A 24,660-nucleotide genomic window follows, 5' to 3' on the forward strand; every position below is an offset into this window, starting at 1 on the left:
AGTTACAGTCATACATACAAGTGACCAAAGGAGCACGAATCAGCCTGCAGTTGTCTGGCTGGTCACAAGAGGCAAGAATTTCTTTTAGGTTTGTATTCCATATTCTTCACAGTTTCAAAGAGGAACATGAAATGGTGACTGATCCTGAATTAGAAGTGAGCGTGCGACACCAGATGGGGATCTGAGATCCATTCTAGGATGCTTCCAGGGAAAAGAGCTGGCCTCAGTGGTTAAATGCTCTTCCAGTCCACCCTTCCGGACATTCCTAATGTTTCCAAATCGGGACTCTCACAGTTGAAGATTCTTCCATTCTGTCAATTCTCAAACTATTCATGAAGATGATGGTGCTTAGGGCAGTTCATCTTGGATCGTGGGGAACCTATCTGCACCCCTACTAAAGGACCTGTTAAGCCAATACTCATGGAACAAGTAAGGAAGAAGGACAACAGCCCTGCGAGGTAGACTTCTGTGCGCCTGGGTTGATTGAGGAACGCAAAGGCATTCTTCAACCCACGCATAGGTTATAACACCTTGGGGCCGTTCCAGATATGGGAAGTGGCCTGGTCTCCATGCAGCTCTTGTCAGAATTCCAGACCGGACTCTCGGACCCCCTGATACTCACCCGGTCTCCGGCCCAAAAGCTTTGGCCTCTTGCTTAGTGCTTTCCAAACTTCTCTGACAGATGACCATCCAGACTGTTTGAAGATGTCTGGTGAAAACTGTGTCCTCTCTTTGAGATTTTTATTTTTACATTTTTATCCGGCTTCTACCCCCCACCCCCACTCCCCCAATATGCAAACATCCCAATATGTCTCCTTCCTCCTATTTTCCCCTGTGAAGTGAGCTGTCACCAAGCTGGCTATCTAAGGCAGAACTAGAACTCTCCCTTTCATGGTTTCTGGACCAGCACCTTGACCACTATATCAAACTGGTTCTCCTCATCTAAGGTCATCTCCACCAACATATTGCAACATAGAAATTCTACCTTCACGACTTCTTTCTTCCCATGAAAGGAAAACATGCAGCAGGCGCAACAGGTGGGTCCCCTTCATCCATTCTGAAAATAACAGGGCTTCCGTTGGTGTTCATGGACTGACAGCCTCCTTCACCGCCTCTTCTAGACTTTTGACTGCCGACCCCTGGGCTAGTTGCCACTTGAGTGCCTTCTGGCAGATGCTTCTCCCCTGTTGTGGCCCACCAGCGGATCTGGCAGCAGATTTGGACAGTGAGGAGGTTGGGGAGGAACATGGGCCAGTTCTGGAGTCTGGGGAAGGCTCTGGTGAGGGCTCTGCATCGGAGGCAGAGAGGGGGCCAGAGCCGTATACCGGTTATCAGCTGCCTTTGGAGTCAGAGATCAGTTAGGCAATTGAACAGCTGGAGCCTGTTCCTAGTGTGCGGGTGCGCAGAGTTGCCAGATGAAGGGAACAGCTAAAGAACATGGGTGGACTTGGGAGTAAGGCCACAGGTGGACGATGAATGGCCCCTCCCATAGGGAATAAAGGAGGAGCGAAAGGGGAATGGAGTTTGCAGGAGACAATTAGTTCATTACTGCATTCTTGCTAAGTATTGTGGCATCTGAAAGATATCAGCCTGGCCGATGGGTAATTGTGAACTATCTTGAAAGACTGGGAAAGGAAAGACTTTGCTGGAGAGGAATTCACTGTAAATTAAATAAAAGGGGTTTATTCGGGACGAGGACTCAGCTTTGTGCTGCTGGGAAGCTTAGGTCACAACGTCCCCTGAGTTCGATGACTAGATTTACCTGATGAGCCTCCCAAGGAGCTTCCTTACCGGTGGAAAACTCTTGGAAGATTTCCCCAAGAGCTGGGACCTGTGCTCCTTTGACCCAGTCCATACCAGTGTGAGGAGGGGAGGCACGGGGTCTGGGCCAAGCACCCAGAAGAGTCTTGAGGGAAAAAGGACCGCCAAAAGTCCTAGAACTGAGCAGCAAACTCGCTCCGGCTGCGGGTCAAAATATCCTAAGACCTCAGGTCCTCGTGAGTCTACATCAGGAGGAAGCAGGACGCACCTCAAGGGAACCAATGAAGGAAGCAGGCAGGCACAATTTTGGATATTCAATAGACCTAGACAAATGGCAACAGCTATGGGAGAGGAATTATAAATTAACAATGTCCACTGCATATAAAGAAAATCAATATAAAATGTTTTATAGATGGCATATGCTACCTGAGAAACTGGCGAAAATGTTTAAAGACAAATCAGCTAAATGTTGGAAATGTCATCAGTTACCAGGATCTTCTTATCATATGTGGTGGACATGTCCAGAAGCCAAAAAATACTGGGAGAAAATAAAGGGTTGGTTAGAAGAAATAACCCAACAACATACTGATTTAAAACCGGAGTTGTTTTTACTGGGGATCCTACCAGAGAAAATTTGTAAAGAAAATATTTATCTGATTATACATGTAATTACAGCAGCAAGAATTGGAAAGCAGAGAAAATACCTCTGGAAGGAGAAATGATTAGAAAAATTTTAGATTGTGCAGAAATGAATAGATTAAACTTCGATGATTAAAGAAAGAGAGGATTCAGAATACTTTAAGATATGGGAAAATTTTTACCATTGGTTAGGAGAAAGGTACAGATAAGTAATGGATAATTATGTAAGAAAATGATAATAATGTACTTGTGGAAAAATGGTAATAGTTCGAATTGAAGTGAAGAAAGAAGAAACAACAAAATAATGGAGCCAGGAAGAAAACATCAAGACGTCATACGGAAGGAATTGTTGGTGCTTTAAATGTATGTTTGTCTAAAAAATAAAAAAGAAGGAAGCAGGCAGGCTGCTGTGCTGGGCCAAGCAAAAGGTAACCGGTCTAGGGAACCACGGCATGGTTGTATTGGCTCAGCTGAAGCCACCTGGAGCCTCCACTCTTCTCAAGAGACTTGGCGTTTGGGAGACCAGCAGTGAAGCTCACAACCCAGAGCGGTTGGAAGGTGAAACCACATCCGGTTCCCCAACCTATGGAGCAGAGAACCACCTCTGGTGCTCAGTGCCACCTGGCTGCAAGATGTCCTACCTTTTCCCCTTTCTCACTCATCTCCAGGTTCCTGAGACTCCCGCAAGGACAGGGAGCGAATCTGATTTTGATAGTATCGAATTCCCTCAGAAGTTTCTTGCTTGGACCCACCAACCAATTGGCATTCACGCCAGGCAACTTCTTGGCTTCCCCAGAGCTGCTCAGCCGGGAGAGGTTCAGCTACCAGATCTCAGCCAGTTACGACCAGAGGAGTATTGCACGCACACTGCAAGCCTTCTGAGGTGCTTTCACCACATGCATAAATAAGTTATTTGGCTGGGTTTCTGCTGATGGGCCAAAAGGAGAAGAATGATGCCAGGATATGTCCCTCCGGTCTCAGGTTCTGGCCTTGAGACGGTAGGAACTTGACAAGGCACGACACCCAGGTGGCTCCCCAAATAAGTGCAAGGTTCCCTCTCTTCAGGCCCAGTGCTTGGAGCCACCTGAATTAACAGGCTGTAACCCTGGCTGGGATTTTTGTTCTTTCGGTATCCGAGGTTCTGTTTTTTCCCCTGCAAACAAGCATTAAAACTTCCTTCCCACAGTTAACTTCCTTGCTTTGCCAGCCAATTTCAACCTAGGAAGACTCCCACAACAGCCTCCTGGGCAACGGCCTGTGCCTGCCCTCTGTCTTCCATGTTAAGGTGACGGAAACAATTGCCCTTCTGCCTGCCCCAAGACCCTGTCCGAGCAGATTGACCCACCCTGGATGTTAGGCCGGCCGTTAAGCTGCCCTTGAGCAGGATGGAGGAGTTGGGGCCTTCTGATCACCCCACCCGGACCTCTGGGTCAGTTGTGATCTCCAGGAGGTTAAAGCTTGCACCAGGGAAGTGCGACCGTCCCTCCTATCAGAAGCACAGCCGCCCAGGAAGAGAGCTGTGGGGCTTTCCATGTGGGTCACAGACCTGCCCTTTAGAAAACGGGCCGAGGCAACACGGCAGCACATTGACTCGGGAGGAGCCTGGGCTCGGCTGACCAGGACGTCTTCACCTGCCTCAGGTGCCGGAGGGGAGCTTCTCGGACTTAACATTTGTTTGTACGGCGAGTATTTCGTCCTCTTCTCAGGCTTTCTGTCCCCAGAGCAAGCATTTCCAGCTCCTCCTTCCAGACTGGGGGAAAAAGATGCCGCTGTCTACCTCCAGAAGCGCCACCAGAGCATCCGGAGCTTCAGGATACGGGCAGGGAAGAGGAGGTGCCCCTCTGGCACTTCCTCTCGTGGCTGAAATTCTCCCTGGGAAACTTGCCTTGGGATGGTGACCGGGAACCCTCCCCTCCCCTCCCCCACTTCCTCCTCCTCCTCGTTCTTGAGAGCTGTGTAAACAGAAAGGACCACATTGGAGTGAGCCCTCCTGCGGAATGGTGTAGGGGGCCTGTTGTTTCTCCCCAAATGTTTTACTTGGGTTGCATTAAGCCCCCTCGAGCGGGACTTTGAGGAGGTCCTCCAAACGCAAGGCTCTGGAATTGCGGGGACATGTTTTCGGGGAATCCCGTGTAGCAGGGCTTTGATGTGGCATTTGTGCAGCCATCGCGTCCTCACGGGTCAGTGCATAGTTTTGCTGTGCCTGCTGTGGGAAGAACCGGCCACCCTGCCATGCCTTGGCTGAGGCGAGAGGGCTGAATTGCCCCTGTGGGTCTTTGGAGCTGCCTTCTGTGCCTGCTTCTTCCTGTCACTGCATGGCATCCAGACACACGCACACATGCCTGCCTGCCTGCCGCAGGCTCCCTAGCCAGCCAGCTCTTCCTACCTCCCCCTCCCCCTGTGGGAAGAAAACCTGCCTCTGGTACCCCCCCTTTTTTTTTTCATAAAAAAGTTTTATTTTTACAATCATATCAAACAGCTCATCCAGTGTACAGTTATATACAATTAGTGGGGCTTGCCCAGTCACCACCCCACTTTTTAACACTCTTCCCTCTTCTACCTTCTACTTTCCAGACCTTCCTCTCCTTCTCTTATCTACATCCTCTCCTCCCTCCACCTTCCTTCTCCCTCTTCTACCCCTCTTCCTTCCTCTTCTCCTCTTTCCTACCTCCTACTCTCTCCTCTTTTCTCCCTCCCCACCGTTCTAAAATGGTAACTGGGCAGACCCGACCCTACATTAATTATATTTATACATCTTCAATAATCCCTGTACATTAACCATCACTCCATCCTCTACCCTCAACCCCCCAATTCTCCTCCCCCTTACCCCCCACCCCGACTTCCCAGAACAAAATGCAGGGTATCAAAACTAACAATCATAATCCAAAATAAATCCTAAATTATAATCTCTAGTCACTCCACACATAATCATACTCTCAATTCCCCTCTCCTTCAGAAATATATCTAATACAAAATATTTCCTAAATTTACTCATATGCTATTCGATATTTTTTTATCTGATACTTATTTTGAATATAATCAATCCACATTTTCCATTCTAAATTATATTTTTCTTGTGTATAGTCTTTCCCTCTGGTACCCCCTTTTGACTTCAGCTCTTGGCTCTCCCAGGGGCACTCTTGAACAGAGCGTCTGTGGAGATTCTCCGTCATCCAGGTCATGGTTGTCCTAAAGGGGCTTTTTCAAGAGGCAACTGGATTATCTTTGTTTTTTCCTTGGAGATGTTTCGCTTCTCATCCAAGAAGCTTCCTCAGCTCAGCTTGGATGAGAGCTGAAGAAGCTTCCTGGATGAGAAGTAAACTGTCTTCAAAGAAAAAGTCCAGTTGCCTCTTGAAAAAACCCCTTTGGGTCTTGAAAAAGATCTCCCAGCGGATCCCTCCTTGCTCTGCAGCACTCTACTCTCTTCCTAGTATTTCCCCTTCCCCTCTTGCAGAATTTACTTTAAAGCCCTGTAAATCAGCTTTGTAAGGTGTAGCCATCTCTTCTAACAGGAAGAGTCCCTCCTGGTATAAATGCATTCCATGGTTTCCATTGTGTTTCCCACCCACCCCCCCACAGGTCTAGTCACTTATTCGTTTCTGCTCTTCTTCCTCCCTGAGCCTCTTCAACAGGGAGGCATGAAGAAAGGGCCACCGGTGCCTCAGTGCTTCCTGGCCTTTGTAGGCACCCAACGTCGGCTCTGGCGGGGTCACCCTTCCTTCCCGATTAGTGGGGTGGGGTGTTCGTTCCCCTTTGTCCTGGATCAGTCTCGGGGTGGTGGGGAGCGATGCCCACTTAGCGAGAGTGGAGGGTGTTCCCTTTCCTTCTTCCTGGGCTGCTGGTCTGGCTGTGTTGGCTCTTCATGGAAGGGTGTAAGCCTTCTCTCCTGCCCTGACCTTCACCTATCATGGTCCAGCCTTTAGCTTCTCGCTATGGCCAATCACGGTTGATTCTGCAGGATTGACATGGTTGTGTCAGGCTGCCTCTGATTATATCTAGGAAAGAATACACCTTGACTTCATTTGCAAATAAAGAAAAGTACTTTTACTAGATACATCTTGATTGCAGCAGTATAAAGTTGGATCTGAGACAAAATATGGCTAACATTTCATATCCCCCCCGTTACTCCCTCCTCTTCCCCAAGAGATCATCAGGTCTGGTCCAATGCCAGCTCCTTCTCGGGGCCCCGTGGTAATCTTCTTCCGCAGGTCTCTTGCTGTCAATCATATCAGGAATGCAATGTCCATTGAGAGTTCGCGCTCAAACATTCCTGTTGAATTCAAAGCATTAATCTCCCCTCCCCCCTTAATTATGTTAGACCGACACTCTTAAAGGGCCCTCTCTACTTAACCTGAATCCAAGAGCTATTTACATTACAAATAAAACCCCATGCTATCTAACAACTGAATATAAAGAGCACAAAAAGATGTGAAGATTGGAGTGGAGGCTGACATGCGGCCCTCCTGCAACAAGGACGCTAGAAAGAAACCCTAGAAAGAAAAAGAGAGAAGTTAGGGTTTATCAGGATATTTTTTATAGAATTGTGCTATCTTTTCTGAAGCACGAACATCTTCCTTGTACACCCATTCAGCTTGGGACAAAGGGAAGTGCTTCCAAGCAATTAGATATTGAATTTTATTTCTATGTTTTCTTGAAGCCAAGATTTCTTTTACTTCAAAATGTTGTTCGCCCTCTATGAGAATTGGTATAGGAGGGGGTGTATGGTTCGCCCGGAAACTAGACGTGTGTTCTGGTTTCTGCAAGCTTACATGGAAAACGGGGTGAATTCTTCTAAGTGTTTTTGGTAATTCTAGCTGTACAGTCACGGGGTTGATGATTTTCACTATGGGGAAAGGTCCCACATACTTAGGTCCCAGTTTTTTAGATTTTTGAGTGGTTTGTAAATATTTGGTGGAGAGATAAACTCTATCTCCAACTTGGTATTTGTTCTCAGGGGATCTTTTTTTATCTGCTTGTTTCTTACGTGCACGGTGAGCGTCATCGATTGCCTTGCAAGTCATTTTCCATGTGCTTTGTATTTGATTTATCCATTCTGACAAGGAGGAAACCGTGGTTTTTTCCTTTGGAAGTTCCGAGATGGGAACAAAGTCTTGGCCTGAAGCTATTTTAAAAGGAGTAAATCCCGTGCTACTATGAATTGAGTTATTGTAGGCTACTTCAGCAAAAGGTAGTAGGTCTGCCCAATTGTCTTGTTGATAGTTAATGTAACAATGTAAATATTGTTCTAGTACCGAGTTCGAGCGTTCACAACTTCCATTAGTCTGGGGATGATGGGAGGAGCTTAATCCTTGGGCGGAGCCAATCAGTCGCAAAAATTCTTTCCAAAATTGAGAAGTGAATTGAACTCCTCGGTCTGAGATGATGCATTCAGGAACTCCGTGGAGTCTATAAATGTGTTTCACAAACAACTTTGCTAGAGTCTTTGAGGAGGGTATTTTGGAACATGGAATAAAATGGACTTGTTTGGAGAAAAGGTCTGTGACTACCCAGATTACAGTATTGCCTGCACTTTCGGGTAGCTCCATTATGAAATCCATGGATATTTCCTTCCATGGGGCTCCTGGTCGGGCTACTGTTTGAAGTAATCCAGGAGGTTTTCCTGGAGGCCTTTTAGATGATGCACAAACAGGGCAACTTGCTATATACGATTGAATGTCCTTTTTAAGACTTGGCCACCAAAATTGTCTTTTAAGAAGATGCAAGGTTTTCACAAGTCCAAAATGTCCTGCCATTTTGGCATCATGGCATCATTGTAGGATGGTTTCTCAGTGATAGAGGAACATATAGTTTCGCTCCAACCCAAGCCAGTCCATCACGGAGCGTGCATTCATGTGAATGCGCCAAGAACCAGTCATCGGAGTTCAAAGCTTCTTTAAACAAATTAGTTAATTCATCTGGCAGTGATGTCTCGGTTTTGGTATGGCTTCGAGTTATAGCCGGAGCTGCTAACTGCTGAATGGGAAGTATTGGGTGAACCACCTCGGAGCGTGTACCATTGTATTGGGGCAAACGTGAAAGAGCATCTGCCAAAAAGTTTTTTCCTCCAGGAATGTAATGCAAGGTGAAATTAAAGCGGTTAAAATATTGAGCCCAGCGGGCTTGTTTAGGCGAAAGTTTTCTAGGAGTTTTTAGCGCTTCCAGATTTTTGTGATCAGTCCAAACTTCAAAAGGATGATTAGAACCTTCTAAGAATTGTCTCCATGTGCGAAGAGCCCAATGAACTGCAAATGCTTCTTTCTCCCAAATAGCCCACCTTCTTTCAGTTTCAGTCAATTTTCGAGAAGTGAAAGCACAAGGTTGTAGTTTACCATCGGCATTGTTTTGGAGCAAAACAGCTCTGACTGCTACATCACTAGCATCTGCTTGTATCACAAAAGGAACATCCATGTCGGGGTGTTTTAAAATAGGTTCAGCAGCAAACAGTCGTTTCAATTTTTCAAACGCTGCTTGACATTCCATTGTCCATTCGAGGAGTAGTGATGGTTTGGGTTTTGTATCTCCTTTAGTTTTTAAGAGGTTGGTGATTGGCAAAGCAATTTGAGCAAGGGGGGGGATGAATTGACGATAAAAGTTCGCAAATCCCAAAAAACTTTGCAGCTGTTTGCGTGTGCGTGGGGGGGGGGCATTCCAAGACAGCTTTCACTTTCTCTGGGTCCATTTCTAATCCATCCGCCGATATGTGGTACCCTAAGTAGTCTATTTTTGTTTGATGGAAATCACATTTGGATAGCATGCAATAAAGTTCTGCAGATAATAACTTTTTGAGAACTGCTCTTACTAGTTTAATATGTTCTTCCATTGTTTCTGTGTAGATAAGTATATCGTCAAGGTAGACAAGAACCCCTTTAAACAAATGTTGATGGAGTATTTCATTTATTAGTTGCATGAAAACTGCGGGCGCCCCCTGCAGTCCAAACAGCAGTACTCGAAACTTGAAACATCCTAGAGGACAGTTGAAAGCGGTTTTCCATTCATCCCCCTCCTTTATACGAACTCTGTAGTAAGCCTCTCGTAGGTCTAATTTGGTGAAAAACTTTCCTTTTGCTAGATGTGCTAACATATCTTTCATGAGCGGCATGGGGTATACGTTTTTGGCACATACTGCGTTAAGATTTCTATAGTCAACAATAAGACGAAAAGAGCCATCTTTCTTTTCTCGGAACATCACTGGTGCGGCCACACGAGACCTAGCCGGTTGGATAAACCCCCGCTCTAAGTTTTTGTCTATAAATTTACGTAGCTCCCCCAATTCTTTTTGGGTCATGGGATAAGCTTTTGGTTTTGGAAGCTTTACCCCTGGAAGTATGTCTATTGCACAGTCAGTAGGCCTATGGGGAGGTAGAACATCTGATGCTTTCTCACTAAAGACTTCTCGCAAGTCCCAGTATTCCTTAGGTATCCTCTCCTCCCCTTCTATCCGCTCTGTCATTGCCCCCATCACGTCATGGGACACGGCCACGGTAGATCCCTCCTTGGTTTCTCTTTTCTACCCCCTTAGTGTCCTAGAGCGAAAATGTAAGACTCCCGTCTTCCAGTTAATATGGGGGTTCCACTTCCGCACCCATGACAACCCTAGCAACAGGGGTTGGTCCATCCCCGGGGCTACTATGAAGTTTAGGCCCTCACAATGGTCTCCCATTATCATTTCTATGGGTTCTGTTACAAAATGGGCAGGTCCTCCCCCTGCCACAGAGCCATCCAACTGGGCAAAGGCTATGGGCCTACGTAGGGTTCTCAGTTTTAGTTCCATTTTCTCTACTACCTTGGGACTGATGATGCACCTAGTACACCCAGAGTCTAGAAGCGCTAGCATTTCCCCCTTATTACCCGAAGAGGGGACATGCAGTTTGACCGGGATGTTCAAGGGACCCCGTGTCCAACTCACCAGAAGATCTTCATCGGACTCTGACGTAGTTTCGCTGTCATTGGATTCGGTCGACACTTCGCGCTCCTCCCTGATGGGAGTGGCCTTCTTGGCGACGCCTTCTCCCACTTTTGCCGGCTTTCGCGCCTTAGCAGCTGGTTTCACTGGTTCCTTTTCACCACCAGGGGTCGTCTTTGGCACCAGCTTCACCCGACAGTTGGCTGCTCGGTGGCCTTCTTTTCCACATCTGTAGCACGCAGTCGAGCGTTGCCTCCCACCCTCCGACGTAAGAGCGTCCTTAGGAGGGCCTCTAGGAAAATGGGCAGGGTATGGCCTTCCAGTGTGCTCTCTTCTGCCATGATCCTTCGCTAGCTCGATTTCCATCTCTGCTGCCAGGGTGTACCAGTCGTACAACGTGGTTGGAGAGGCCCGTGCCCGGCACAATTCATAGAGATCTCCATTCAGTCCATCTTTATAAATGTCCACAAGGGTCACCTCCGACCATCCTCTCATCAGGGGAACCAAATCACTGAACTCCTGGCTGTAATCAGCCACCGGTCTCCACCCTTGCCTGATGGTTTTCATCCGGCCTTTGGCCTTCTGCTCTGCCAGGGGGTCCTCGAACCTCCTCCTCAGTGCAGTCATAAAATGCTCGTAGTTTTGCAGTAAGGGGGAGTGGTTGGTATATAGTGACACAAACCATGCAGCTGCTCTTCCTGTTAGGTTTTGGGTCACAGTTCTAACTTGTGCTGCCTGTGACCAATAATCTTCCCCCCAGTCTATCATATGATTATTCACTAACGCCAGGAACAGTCCTAGCTCCTTGGCATTTCCATCAAATTTCCCTGATATGGGGGGGATTTTAGGCTTTTTCTTTCCTCTGCGCGGCCTTGCTTGGTCAGCAGGTGGCATCGCCTCCATCCAATTCAGCTGCCTCTGGGAAAATGGGCAGGTTTTGCCTCCAGCGCTGTCTTCTGCCACGATCCTTCACTAGCTCGATTTCCATCTCCGCTGCCAGGGTGTACCAGCCGTACAACGTGGTTGGAGAGGCCCGTGCCCGGCACAATTCATAGAGATCTCCATTCAGACCATCTTTGTAAATGTCCACAAGGGTCACCTCCGACCATCCTCTCATCAGGGGAACCAGATCACTGAACTCCTGGCTGTAATCCGCCACCAGTCTCCTCCCTTGCCTGATGGTTTTCATCCGGCCTTTGGCCTTCTACTCCACCAGGGGGTCCTCAAACCTCCTCCTCAGTGCAGTCATAAAATGCTCGTAGTTTTGCAGTAAAGGGGAGTGGTTGGTATATAGTGACACAAACCATGCAGCTGCTCTTCCTGTTAGGTTTTGGGTCACAGCTCTAACTTGTGCTGCCTGTGACCAATAATCTTCCCCAGTCCATCATATGGTTATTCACTAATGCCAGGAACAGTCCTAGCTCCTTGGCATTTCCATCAAATTTCTCTGATATGGGGGATTTTGGCTTTTCCTTCCTCTGCACGGCCTTGCTTGGTCAGCAGGTGGCATCGCCTCCATCCAATTCAGCTGCCTCTGGGAAAATGGGCAGGTTTTGCCTCCAGCGCTGTCTTCTGCCACGATCCTTCACTAGCTCGATTTCCATCTCCGCTGCCAGGGTGTACCAGCCGTACAACGTGGTTGGAGAGGCCCGTGCCCGCACAATTCATAGAGATCTCCATTCAGACCATCTTTGTAAATGTCCACAAGGGTCACCTCCGACCATCCTCTCATCAAGGGAATCAAATCACTGAACTCCTGGCTGTAATCAGCCACCGGTCTCCTCCCTTGCCTGATGGTTTTCATCCGCCTTTGGCCTTCTGCTCTGCCAGGGGTCCTCGAACCTCCTCCTCAGTGCAGTCATAAAATGCTCGTAGTTTTGCAGTAAGGGGAGTGGTTGGTATATAGTGACACAAACCATGCAGCTGCTCTTCCTGTTAGGTTTTGGGTCACAGCTCTAACTTGTGCTGCCTGTGACCAATAATCTTCCCCAGTCCATCATATGGTTATTCACTAATGCCAGGAACAGTCCTAGCTCCTTGGCATTTCCATCAAATTTTTTCTGTCAACCCCCTCGGTATTTTGGTTAAAATCCTGGTTGGTCAACATGCTGTGAGATCCAACTTAATGTCAGGCTGCCTCTGATTATATCTAGGAAAGAATACACCTTGACTTCATTTGCAAATAAAGAAAAGTACTTTTACTAGATACATCCTGATTGCAGCAATATAAAGTTAGATCTGAGACAAAATATGGCTAACATTTCATATCCCCCCCTGTTACTCCCTCCTCTTCCCCAAGAGATCATCAGGTCTGGTCCAATGCCAGCTCCTTCTCGGGGCCCCATGGTAATCTTCTTCTGCAGGTCTCTTGCTGTCAATCATATCAGGAATGCAATGTCTGTTGAGAGTTCGCGCTTAAACATTCCTGTTGAATTCAAAGCATTAATCTCCCCTCCCCCCTTAATTATGTCAGACCGACACTCTTAAAGGGCCCTCTCTACTTAACCTGAATCCAAGAGCTATTTACATTACAAATAAAACCCCATGCTATCTAACAACTGAATATAAAGAGTACAAAAAGATGTGAAGATTGGAGTGGAGGCTGACAATGCTTTTAAAAGCATTTTTACAACCTCTTCAGCCAAAGAGATTGTAGAAAATTGCTTTTAAAAGGCTCCTCTGGTGATCCCAGCTGAGTTGCCTGATCGCCAGAACCATTTAAAATGTTTTTAAAAGGTTCTGGCGATCAGGCAACTCATCTGGGATTGTCAGAACCCTTTAAAGCAATTTTTCTGTCAACCCCTCGGTATTTTGGTTAAAATCCTGGTTGGTCGACATGCTGTGAGATTCAACTTAATGTCAGGCTGCCTCTGATTATATCTAGGAAAGAATACACCTTGACTTCATTTGCAAATAAAGAAAAGTACTTTTACTAGATACATCTTGATTGCAGCAGTATAAAGTTGGATCTGAGACAAAATATGGCTAACATTCCAAACCCCCACTGTTACTCCCTCCTCTTCCCAAGAGGTCATCAGGTCTGGTCCAATGCCAGCTCCTTCTCGGGGCCCCATGGTAATCTTCTTCCGCAGGTCTTTTGCTGTCAATCATATCAGGAATGCAATGTCCGTTGAGAGTTCGCTCAAACATTCCTGTTGAATTCAAAGCATTAATCTCCTCCCCTTAATTATGTCAGACCGACACTCTTAAAGGGCCCTCTCTACTTAACTTGAATCCAAGAGCTATTTACATTACAAATAAAACAATATCGTGAAAATGTCCAGTTCAGAAGAAACCAACACCTCTTCTACTGGTCACTTGATGAAAATCGAGTCCAAACTAATGTTCACCCATGTAAAGAAAAAACTCAAGTTTTGGAAATAACTGGGGAAACCCAGTGGAACACAATAAAACTATCTTCTGGATCAAAGATATTAAAAACAAACAACACGAAACAAAATGAAAATATTGTTACCTGGCCATCAAAACTACACTAGCATGGATCAAACATGCAACAGTGATACGCATTATCATTGGGGCATTTGGTACCATGGCCAAGAATTTTACAAAACACATAAGGAAATTGCAGCTTCCTGCATTAACACCAGTGGAACTGCAAAAAACTGCACTTGGAACACCATATATTTTAAGAAAATACTTCAAGGGTTCAAAGGATGCTGGCAGCAACTGGTATCAACCATTAGCACCAGTCAATCGTATTTGTGACACATTTTTAAATGTTCAGTTGATTGAGTTTCATGTTTAATGAACAAAAGAGATAATCATCATCATCATCATCATCATCATCATCATCCAAAAGAAACCCACTGGAATATCAAAGTAGAAAATTCAACTTGAAAGTATAATCAAGAACCTATAAGGGGATGTCGGCAAATTGAAGAACTGGAAAAAAGAAAAACTAAAGAAAAAAAGCTGAAAAATAGTTTACACAAAAAATACAACCTGGAGGAAAAAATAATGGAAATCATGGAAGAAATAAACAACGTGTAAATAACAACAGCAAAAAAAATTGAAAGAACTGAATGAGATTTATGGAAAACAGAGGCAAAGTACTGTATTAGATTAGCAGTACAGATTTACTACAGTCTTGGGTGATCTCTCACCACTTTCCTCAGAGCTTCTGAAACCAAGCACCTGGCGGTCAGCTTCTCAGGTGCTGGTTCCACTGAGGCATGATGTCCCTGGGACCAAGACATAAACTGGGACTTGAGTGGTGGCAGGATGGTGGCCAGCCAAGTGAATTTCAGGCAGGGCTCTGCCTCGTCCCCAGCCAGGATTTGGTAATACACAGAGGAGGTCAGTGCCTCTCTTCTCAGCTTTCAGTGCATGTGAAAAGTTCTGGTTTTGTCTTGGTCAAAGTTGCTGTTCTGCAGGAAGAGAAACTGAACAAGGCCAAAGGTCGCTCATTCAAGCGGTGGGACTTAGCAATGGGTTTCCTTGAAGGGAGGCTTGGTCTGGCTCCAGTTTTCTCAGAAGGACCAAGCCTGATCTCCAGCTGTGAGGGAGACTTGGTCTGCCAGCCCAGAAAGGATGTTCCTGGTTTCTGCTGGCTTCATCCAGGCCCTTAGGTGGCTTTGTTCTCAAGGCGGAAGGAACAAGCTCTCCTTCCTTTCTTTCAGGGACCATAATCAATTTGGTTGATAAGAAAAGGCAGGCAGCACCTCTCTCCCCTCCCACTTTTCTGCAGGAATGAGGAGCACTGGAACAGAGGCTGAAGGCCCAGCACGGGATGGGACCAGTGCCTGACTGCAGCTGGGCTGTCTGTCCATTTTAATTAAGGCTGCCTTGAAGAGAACAGAGAATAGAGAGCAGGTCCTCTTCAGCCGTGGTTAGTGCAGCATGTGCTCCTCTTCCTCAGCCTCTAGCTCCATCCAGCCACTGACCTGCCCTGGCCATTCTGGCTTGGCTCTGGCAGAAGGATATGGCTGATCTTCAGTCTTGCATACCCTCTGCTCTCCAGGAAAGCAATGGACTGGCCCAGTGATGTTAAGAAGCTGGCTGGAACTTTCCACCAGCTTTTTGTCAACAATAACCCATCAGGAATGCAGCTGCTACGAAGGTTTGGGAAGCAACGCAGCTGGTGTCCTGAAGGACAGAATTTCTTGCCACTCTTGGGAGGAAGGAAGAAGTTCTCTGGAGGACTTAAGTCAGCCATCACCCAACAAAGGTGACCTTGCAACAAGGTCCTGGGTGTTTCTGGGCTTGGTCTCTGGAGACTTCCTGTCACGTACAGTTTGATTTTCCTTGTTTCATTTAATTTTGTAAAATTTAATAGAAGCCAGAACTGCACTTTGCACTTTGATCTCATCCAACTGGAAAGACATTTGGAAAATGCCAATATGGCAGCAGCCTGAGGCGTGAGCTGTGCCTAGATGAGATGTGGACTCACGAGGCTCTGTGACAGTCCCAGCATAAGAATGGTGGTGGCTGAGCTGCTGCAGAATCAAGAGTGATTTTGGTGACCTGGATGGAATCTCCTTTGTGCCCTCCTGGTGTTTCCAGGCTCCTGCAGCCACCTGCTTGCCAAACCTCAGTGGGACTTGCTGATGCCCAGCAGTGGCATGCAGAATGGTCTGATGAAAACTTTCTGGGTGGTGACAGCTTAAATCTGGCATGTTCACACCTCAACCAAACAGTGCTCTGTTTGTTTTAGAAAAACTCACAATGTCTGTTGTCCCATGTTTTTATTAAAGGGTTGTGCCTTTGAGGAAGAAGGTTTTCACTGTGTGAGCTGTGTGGTTTGTGGTCAGGGAATTGTGGAGGCCATCATTTAATGTGAAAATTACTTTTGGATTTTTTATTCTAAATATGTTTTACCCAAATTCAAATTATCTGTTATATAAAGTTTAGCAGTATATCAAACCATGTCTGATCATATAACCCACAAAAGTATTTTAAGTACTCTTAACTTTATCTTCAAAACACTTTGGCTAAAAATTAAATTTTTTTGTAAATCTTATCTAGCTAAGAAAAACAATTCATGCAATCTCCTAACAGAAAGCAAGTCTGAGTTACAAAATGTTTAAGTGAGTTTCATCCAGTCATGTTTTGATTCATTCAAAATTCTTGACCTCTGATAATCACGTTTCTCATGTGTCTTACACTCTGCTTGCTGCCTCTGTGACCTGTTGTCTCGTTGGAGGTCTTATCTTGATGCTGATAGTTGGAAGAATGTCTGGCATCCGAGGCCCCAGCCATGGCACCATGCCTGGACAGGCTGCAAGGAAACTCTGCCTTCAGCCAGTCCTGGCACCATGCCCAGGCAAATGGAGAACTAAACTACAGCATGTGAGCCTGAAGAATGTGCCAAATTACCAACAGCTAGTCTAAGATCCTCGCTTATGAGAGGCAATCAGCAAAAGAAACAGGCCTGGATAGTGCTGAGTCATCCACAATGGCCTATAAGGATCTGCTTTCTGGCATTCTCTGATCAGGCAAAGTCTAATATTGCTGAAGTCACTTCTGGTCTCCTGCCTTGAACTCATACTTTCGAGCTGCAGAGGCTGGATAGGACTTCTGACCCTAGCGGAATGGGACACAGTGACCTGTTTTCACACCATGATTCTGAAACTGTACATGCTTTGGTTCTCAATGAATTTATTTCTACTGTAGTCAGTTTGATCAATGGCTCAGACCAGTCAATTGGCTCCAGCATGGATGCTCTGGCATTGATTAAAGGTATTTTTCTTGCAGAAAAGATAATCTGCTGTAAATCAATGATCTTTTGCACAACAGCTCTCTCTCTTGAATGTTACCTGAACAGAGTGTCTGGATTATCATTTCACTGAAAATGTACCATACTGAGCTGAATGGTTGGAAAACAGCATCTACAACCAATGCAGTCTGACATGCTGAAACAACAAATAATACAGGCCTCCAAGGAACATTTTACTTGGATGTTAATCAGCAAGTAGTACACACCAGCAATGTCATGATCGACTAAGAGGTCTTCCAAGAATTTCTTTATTGGGTAGATCATATTGGCATGATCATGGAAAACCAACTCAAATGTTCAGTGAGGCTCCAGTGACGTCACCCTCCTGCTGGGTGCTCTAACAGAGCACTGTGTTAGAAGATTGTAAAGTCAGTGAAACAGAAAATAAATCACTGTTCACTGAGCTTAGCATAATCTCTGGGTGAAAGAGTTATCAGAATTGTGGAAGAGTGGCAGGTCTGACAGGGGTTTGCTCAAGATTTTCCTGGATTTATGACCCCACCGAATTCCACCTCCAACTTCAGCACGCTCCTGTTTTTATCAGGAAAAGGAGAGGAATGTCGCTTCTGCTCTAAAGGACTTATTAAATTGATTGATATTCTAAGCAGACGGAATTTCACAAGCTCGATCTTTGATGCAGAATCAGCAGGCAAGACTCCCTTTTGAAACTTGAAACCTTTCTTTGTCTTTGATTAATTGACTTTTAAAATGGCCTGAAAGTGAAAGTAAAATTTTTAGTACGATGAAGCAGCGTTATTTGTGGATTGTTACAAACGGAGTTTTTATACTGAAAGGAGGGAAGGAGAGTTATTAAGTTTGAATTCCTGATTCTTTTGAAGACAGAATGGCAGCTAAACCTTTAAAGCCTTCTGGAAGAAGGGATCTGAACCAAGTCTTGAGGAAATATTGAAAGAACAATTAAAACTTTCTGAAGATAGGCAAAAGAGATGATGGAGAATTTTAATGCAAAATAAGAGAAGATATTCTTATGGCAGTTCAAGGACTGAGTAAAAAATTGAAGGATTGGAAGTGGAAATGCAACAGATCTCTCAGTCAAATAAGCATTTAGAAGAAAATGAAAGGTGTTCAGAAAAAGTGGATCAAAATGAAGATCAGGTTGTGATATTACAATATAAACTTATGGAAGGAGCTCTTAGAATTGTGGTATGCAGAAGAGCGTGGAGAAGACTTAAGAAAAATTATATCAGAAGCATTGGCTGAATTTATTGAAGTGGACCCCAAGAGGTAGCGTACCAAATTGATAAAATATATAGAGTTAATTCTTGGATTGCAAGACAGAGAAAGCTTCCTCGGGACATTGTGGTTTATTTTGTGAAAAGGACTATGAGAAATCAAATTCTGCAAGTTTCATATCAGACAACTTTAAAAATTGGAGAACAGGAGTTGAAGGTGTTGAAAGAGATTCCTTCAAAGATGTTAAGAGACAGGAAGAATTTGCTTTTTACACAAGAACTTAAAAAACATCAGATTAAATTCAGATGGGAGATGCCAGTTGGACTGACACTATTCTATCAAGGAAGGAGATATAGAATTGACACTGTTTTAAAGGCAAAGGATTTTCTTTCTACAGTTTTGAAAGTCGAAATAGAAGTGATAGAAAAACTTCAAGAGACTCAAGAAGGCGTGGTGACCCAAGAGCCTTTATTGCTGCCAGTATTAGAGGAACCACAAGAGCAAAGGGTGACAAGAGGAGCCCTTAAGCGTAAAGAAGAGCAACAGTCTCAAAGTAAAAGTCAGGATCCCATTATGGAAGCTGTGGGAGGAGCTAGACGGAAGATACCGGAGGAGGAGCTTCCGTTGTCTGCTTCAAAGCTTCAGGAGGCCAGTAATGGCAAATAGAATCTTGTCATGGAATGTTAATGGCTTGAATTCAGCTCAGAAAAGAAGGAAAATATTTCACTACTTGAAACAATTTAAAATGATGTCATTTGTTTGCAAGAGACACATATAAAATTATCAGACCAAAAATATTTAGTTAATTCAATATTGGGTAACCATTTTGTTGCATCAGCTTTGGAAAAGAAGCATGGAATTGTTGTATATATCAGGAAGGATATACCAGCTAAGTTAATTGAGGCAGATATTCAAGGAAGATTTATTGCTATTGAACTGGTGATAGATGCAAAAGACTTTGTTGATAGGTATTTATGCACCTAATCAGCAACAAGAAAAGTTTTACAAAATGTTACATGAGAGGTTGACCCTCTGGGATTATAGTTCGTTTATTTTATTAGGAGACTGGAATGGAGTAATTGATACAAGAAGGATAAGAGAACCTCCTCCAAGAAGATACCTATACATGCAAAATTACCAAAATCCTTTTTTGAAATGATGGAAGACTTTGAGTTTAGAGATATATGGAGGTTACGGAATCCAGATGAGAGAGATTTTACTTTTTTTTCTGATAGGCATCAATCTTTTTCACGCATTGATTTTATTTTAATTTCTAATGACTTCCTTTCTAGCGTGAAGAAAACGAAGATATTTCGAGGTGTTTAACTGACCATAGCCCAGTATGGATGGAATTATTACAAGGGAAAAAAGGTGGTAGAACATGGAGGTTGAATGAAAATCTGTTTAGATATGAGGATAATGTAACTTATTGTAAGAAACAGTTAAAAGAATTTTTTGATTTTAATATGTACAAAGGGACACCTATAGGAACTGTGTGGGAAGCGAGCAAAGCGTTTATTAGAGGATATTGATTTATTTGGACAACAGGCAAAGGAATAATAAAACAAAGGCAGCGAGATATTTGGAAGAAGAAATTCAAAGGAAGCAACAGTTATTAATTCAAAACCCACAAGATCATAAACTTAAAGAGGCTATAAAAATATTACAGAGTCAATTTAATATGTTAATGGCAGACCAGGTGGCAACGAATATACAATATGCTAAACATAATACCTTTTGTAATGCAAATAAACCTGGGAGATGGTTGGCATATAATCTAAGGAAGAAACAGAAAGCACGTGTCATACAAAAAATAGAATATAAAGGTAAAGAGATATCAACAGGATAAAATTAAAAGGCATTCTCAGAATTTTATACTGCACTATATGCAAAAGACAAAATATTGATAGGGACATTTATGATTATTTGAAAGATTATAAGGTAATATTCTAACATTAGAACAGAGGAGGAGCTGAACCGCCGATAGCTACTGGAGAAATAGTGGAGGCAATTAAACAATTAAAATGGGAAAACCCTGGTACAGATGGTCTTACAGCAACTTATTATAAAAACACAGGATGAAATATTAGGCCCACTTAAAGAATTATTTAATCAGATACAATTAGGGTAGAATACCCCGTCATGGAAAACATCTTTTATTTCACTGATACCGAAGAGGAGCAAGACTGCTCTAAACCTGGTAACTATAGGCCGATTTCACTTTTAAATAATGATTATAAGATTTTGTAAAATAATAGCAAATAGATTAATGTTAGTTTTACAACAAAGAATTCATACTGATCAATCTGGTTTTATAAAAGGGAGGCAGATGAGGAATAATGTTAGACAGATTATTAATATATTGGAATATTTGGAAAAGAAGAATACTTCAAGCGGCACTTATTTTTTTGGATGCAGAGAAAGCCTTTGATCGATTGCATTGGGATTTTTTATTTAAATTAATAGAGAAAATGCAATTTGGAGACTGTTTTATTAGAATAATTAAAGCGATTTATGGAGAGCAAACAGCACAGATTATAGTAAATGGTAGTTTGACAGAAGTTATTAAGATTGCGAAAGGAACAAGACAGGGATGTCCCTTATCACCATTATTGTTTGTTTTGACTCTGGAACCATTATTAGATAAAATACGAGAATTAATGAAAATAGAGAATTAAGATTAGACAATATGAGTACAAAGTTAGAGCTTTTGCAGATGATGTAGTAGTTCGTTAATGAATCCTATAAATTCAAGTAGATTTTGTTGGAAGTAATTGATAAATATGGAAAGGTATCAGGATTTAAAATAAATCAGAATAAAACAAAAGTGATAATTAAAAATATGTCTATACAACAGAAACAAAAACTAGAGGAAATGACAGGATTTGAGGTAGTAAAAAAGGTTAAATATTTAGGGGTCTATATTAGCTCATCGAACAAGAAACTTTATAAGAATAATTATGACTTGCTATGGCAAAAAGTTCAGAATGATATGAATGGCTGGAAGAAATTGCAGTTATCCCTATTGGGAAGGATTGCGGCTATTAAAATGAATGTGTTACCTAGATTTTGTTTCTGTTCCAGATGATACCTATAATTAAAAAGGATAAAAATTTGGAAGATTGGCAGAGTGGGATTAATAAATTTATATGGCAGGGTAAAAGGCGAGGTTAAAATGAAAATAATACAGGATTCACGGGAAAGAGGTGGTTTAAGAATGCCTAACTTTAAACTATATTATGAAGCAGTAACCCTTTCAGTAATAAGTGACTGGTTTAACTTAACAGAGGAAAGAATTTTGAATATAGAAGGTTATGACTTGTTATATGGATGGCATGATTTATTTTATGGAAAAAAAGTGGATAGGGCTTTTAAGAATCATGTGTTGAGAAGTGCTCTTTATGGTCTGGAATAAATATTCCTATAAATTAGATTACAAGATTCCTATATGGGCGAGCCCTAGACATGCAATAGAGAATATAAATATAGAACAGAAACAGGAAATGATTACATATAAAGAACTTTTGTATGCTGAAGGAGGTAGATTGCAATTAAAATCATTACAGGTATTAAATGAAGAAGGAGGAATTATACTTGGTTTCAATATGGGCAAATAAGTGCTAGATGGAAAGAAGATCAAAAATTGGTATAATGCAAAGGAGGAAAATTTAATAAAGCAAATTAGAAATCAGACCCAGGAGCATATAAAGAGATTGTATAATGTGTTGCTTGAAATAGATTCGGAAAAGGATTTGGTAAAGGATTGTATGATAAAATGGGCACAGAATATTCAGGAACCAATAATGTTGGAAACATGGGAGAAAATTTGGGTTAGAAATGTTAAGTTTACACAAGCACAGAATTTAAGGGAAAATTTTTATAAGATGTTTTATAGATGGCATTTAGATCCCAAAAAATTATCATGTATGTATCCTAATATCCAAGCGAAATGTTGGAGGTGTGATTGTGATGATGCTACATATTTTCATATTTGGTGGACTTGCAAGAAAATTAAGGTCTTTTGGATAAGAATTTGGTGGATTATTCAAAATGTACTGAAGAAGAAGATAAAGTTCCTGCCACAATTTTTCCTTTTGGGAATTATAATGGATTGTACAGGGATTGAGACTAAATTGATTTTGAACTTAATAACAGCAGCAAGACTGTTGATTGGACAATACTGGAAGAAAGAAGAGATACCTACAATAGAAGAATGGATATTGAAAGTTATTAATTTGGCTGAGATGGCTAAAATCTCAGCGTTTTTAAAAGACAATACGCAGGAAAGATATTTAATTGAATGGAAAAAATGGATTGATTATCTACAAAACAGATATCAGATTAAGAAATATCAGATTGCCTTTGAATAATTAGAAAGTTATTTTATGTAATGGGGAGGGGGTTGGGAGACGAAAAGCTTTGGATGTGGTTATTTGGATTGGACTTTACCTTGTGATTGACCCGGGAAGCCGGGGGTGGGGGAGGGAGGGGGGTGTTTTGTTTTGTTTTTTTTTTGGGAGGGAGGGGGAAAAAAGGGGGAAAATGTTTTTGTTTTTTTTAAAACTCTTTCAATAAAAAAAAAAAAAAAAATGTTCACCGTGTAATTAAAATAGGAAATAACTCCCTCCCCAAAACTCACAGGTCACAGCCAATTTAGTTTAATTGGTGGGGTCTCCAGGCACTCCTCCCCATCTCTAGCCACCTGTAGAGATGACTTTGGTACCCATGAGAAAGTTCTGTGTTTGGTCTAGCAACATATTTCATTCTCCCCACCTCCACCCCGGGTGTGGCAGCTGAGGAGTAGAAAAAATGGTTTCTGCCAGGTTCGATTAGAAGTTGGGACTATCATGTTTTGGAGAGTTTTGCCTTTAAAGCCATGTTTTGAAACCCATAATTGACAAAGCCTATTTTTAGTTCAGTTCTATTTTCAACCAGTGTCATTTATGGGACCAATTTCCAGAACAGCCAGATCTGTGGTAAGTTCTATTGTTATTGCCTGTGTGATCCTATATCCATACACTTAATGAGTAGATTAATCTGTGAAGACCTATGTGTACCAACAAAGAGCTTGCGAATATACAGTAACAACAAACCTTGGGTCACACCTACACCTAAACTTAAGCAGCTACATTGTTCCAAAGAGGAAGCCTACAGGAAAAGTGATAAAACGCTGTACAATCAGGCCAGAAATGTACTAACAAGGGAGATCAGAGCAGCAAAAAGAAGCTACTCTGAAAAGCTAAACAATCAGTTTTCAGCAAATGAACCAGCAAACATGTGGAAAACTCTTAAAAATATCACCGGCTATGGCAAACTTCCCTCCCAGGCTAAAGGAAATCAACAACTGGCAGATGACCTGAACATGTTTTACTGCAAGTTTGAAAGGAAACTACAGCCACCTATCTCCATAACCCCCATCTCAGGCACACCAACAACAGCCAAGCCTCCTACTACTGACCCTATCCCATTGGGTTCACAACCTCTAGTGATCACAGAAAAGGCAGAGCAGGACCTATTTCACAGACAAAAGCCAGGAAAAAGCTCCAGGCCCAGACAAGATAACTCCTTCTTGCTTAAAAGTCTGTGCTGACCATTGGCCCCCATCTTCACCCATATCTTCAATAAATCACTAGAGATGTGTTATGTTCCTTCTTGCTTCAAACACTCTACCATCATCCCAGTGCCGAAGAAGCCCACTATCAAGGAACTGAATGACTACAGACCAGTTGCTTTAACATCTGTAGTCATGAAAACCTTTGAAAGGCTAGTGCTTTCCTACTTGAAAACCATCACGGATCCGCTGTTAGACCCCTTGCAATTTGCATACCGAGCAAATAGATCAACAGATGATGCTGTTAATATGGCTCTGCACTACATCTTACAACATCTTGAATCTCCAAAGACCTATGTAAGAGTCCTCTTTGTAGACTTTAGTTCAGCATTCAATGCCATCATTCCAGACACTCTTCTAACTAAGCTAAACCAGTTACAAGTACCTGAACAGTGGATCACAAGCTTCCTAACAAACAGGAAACAGCAGGTGAAGCTAAGCGGGATCACTTCAGATACCTGTACAATTAGCACATGGGCCCCCCAAGGCTGTGTGCTCTCCCCACTTCTCTCTGTATACAGATATAGATTGCATCTCCAACGATCCATCTGTTAAAATACTGAAGTTCGCAGATGACACAACAGTGATTGGTCTCATTCGAGACAATGATGAATCCGCATATAGACGTGAGGTCGAATGACTAGCCTTGTGATGCGACCGTAACAATCTGGAACTGAACACACTCAAAACTGAACAAATGGTGGTAGACTAGAGAAACCCTCTCATACTATCACCTCTTACAATACTAGACAACACAGTATCAACAGTAGAGACCTTCAAATTTTTAGGTTCTATCATATCTCAAGATCTAAAATG

The 24,660-nt window shown here is 43.1% G+C and overlaps 1 protein-coding gene across 13 annotated transcripts in view; it reads left to right on the top strand.

The window, feature by feature from the left end:
* Positions 1-24,660, top strand: part of PPP6R2 (protein phosphatase 6 regulatory subunit 2) — a 134,707-nt gene that overhangs the window by 64,365 nt on the left and 45,682 nt on the right. The gene's annotated exons all lie outside the window — the stretch shown is intronic.

The sequence above is a fragment of the Ahaetulla prasina genome, chromosome 7 (genome assembly GCF_028640845.1).
Source record: "Ahaetulla prasina isolate Xishuangbanna chromosome 7, ASM2864084v1, whole genome shotgun sequence".
Lineage (NCBI taxonomy): Eukaryota > Metazoa > Chordata > Lepidosauria > Squamata > Colubridae > Ahaetulla > Ahaetulla prasina.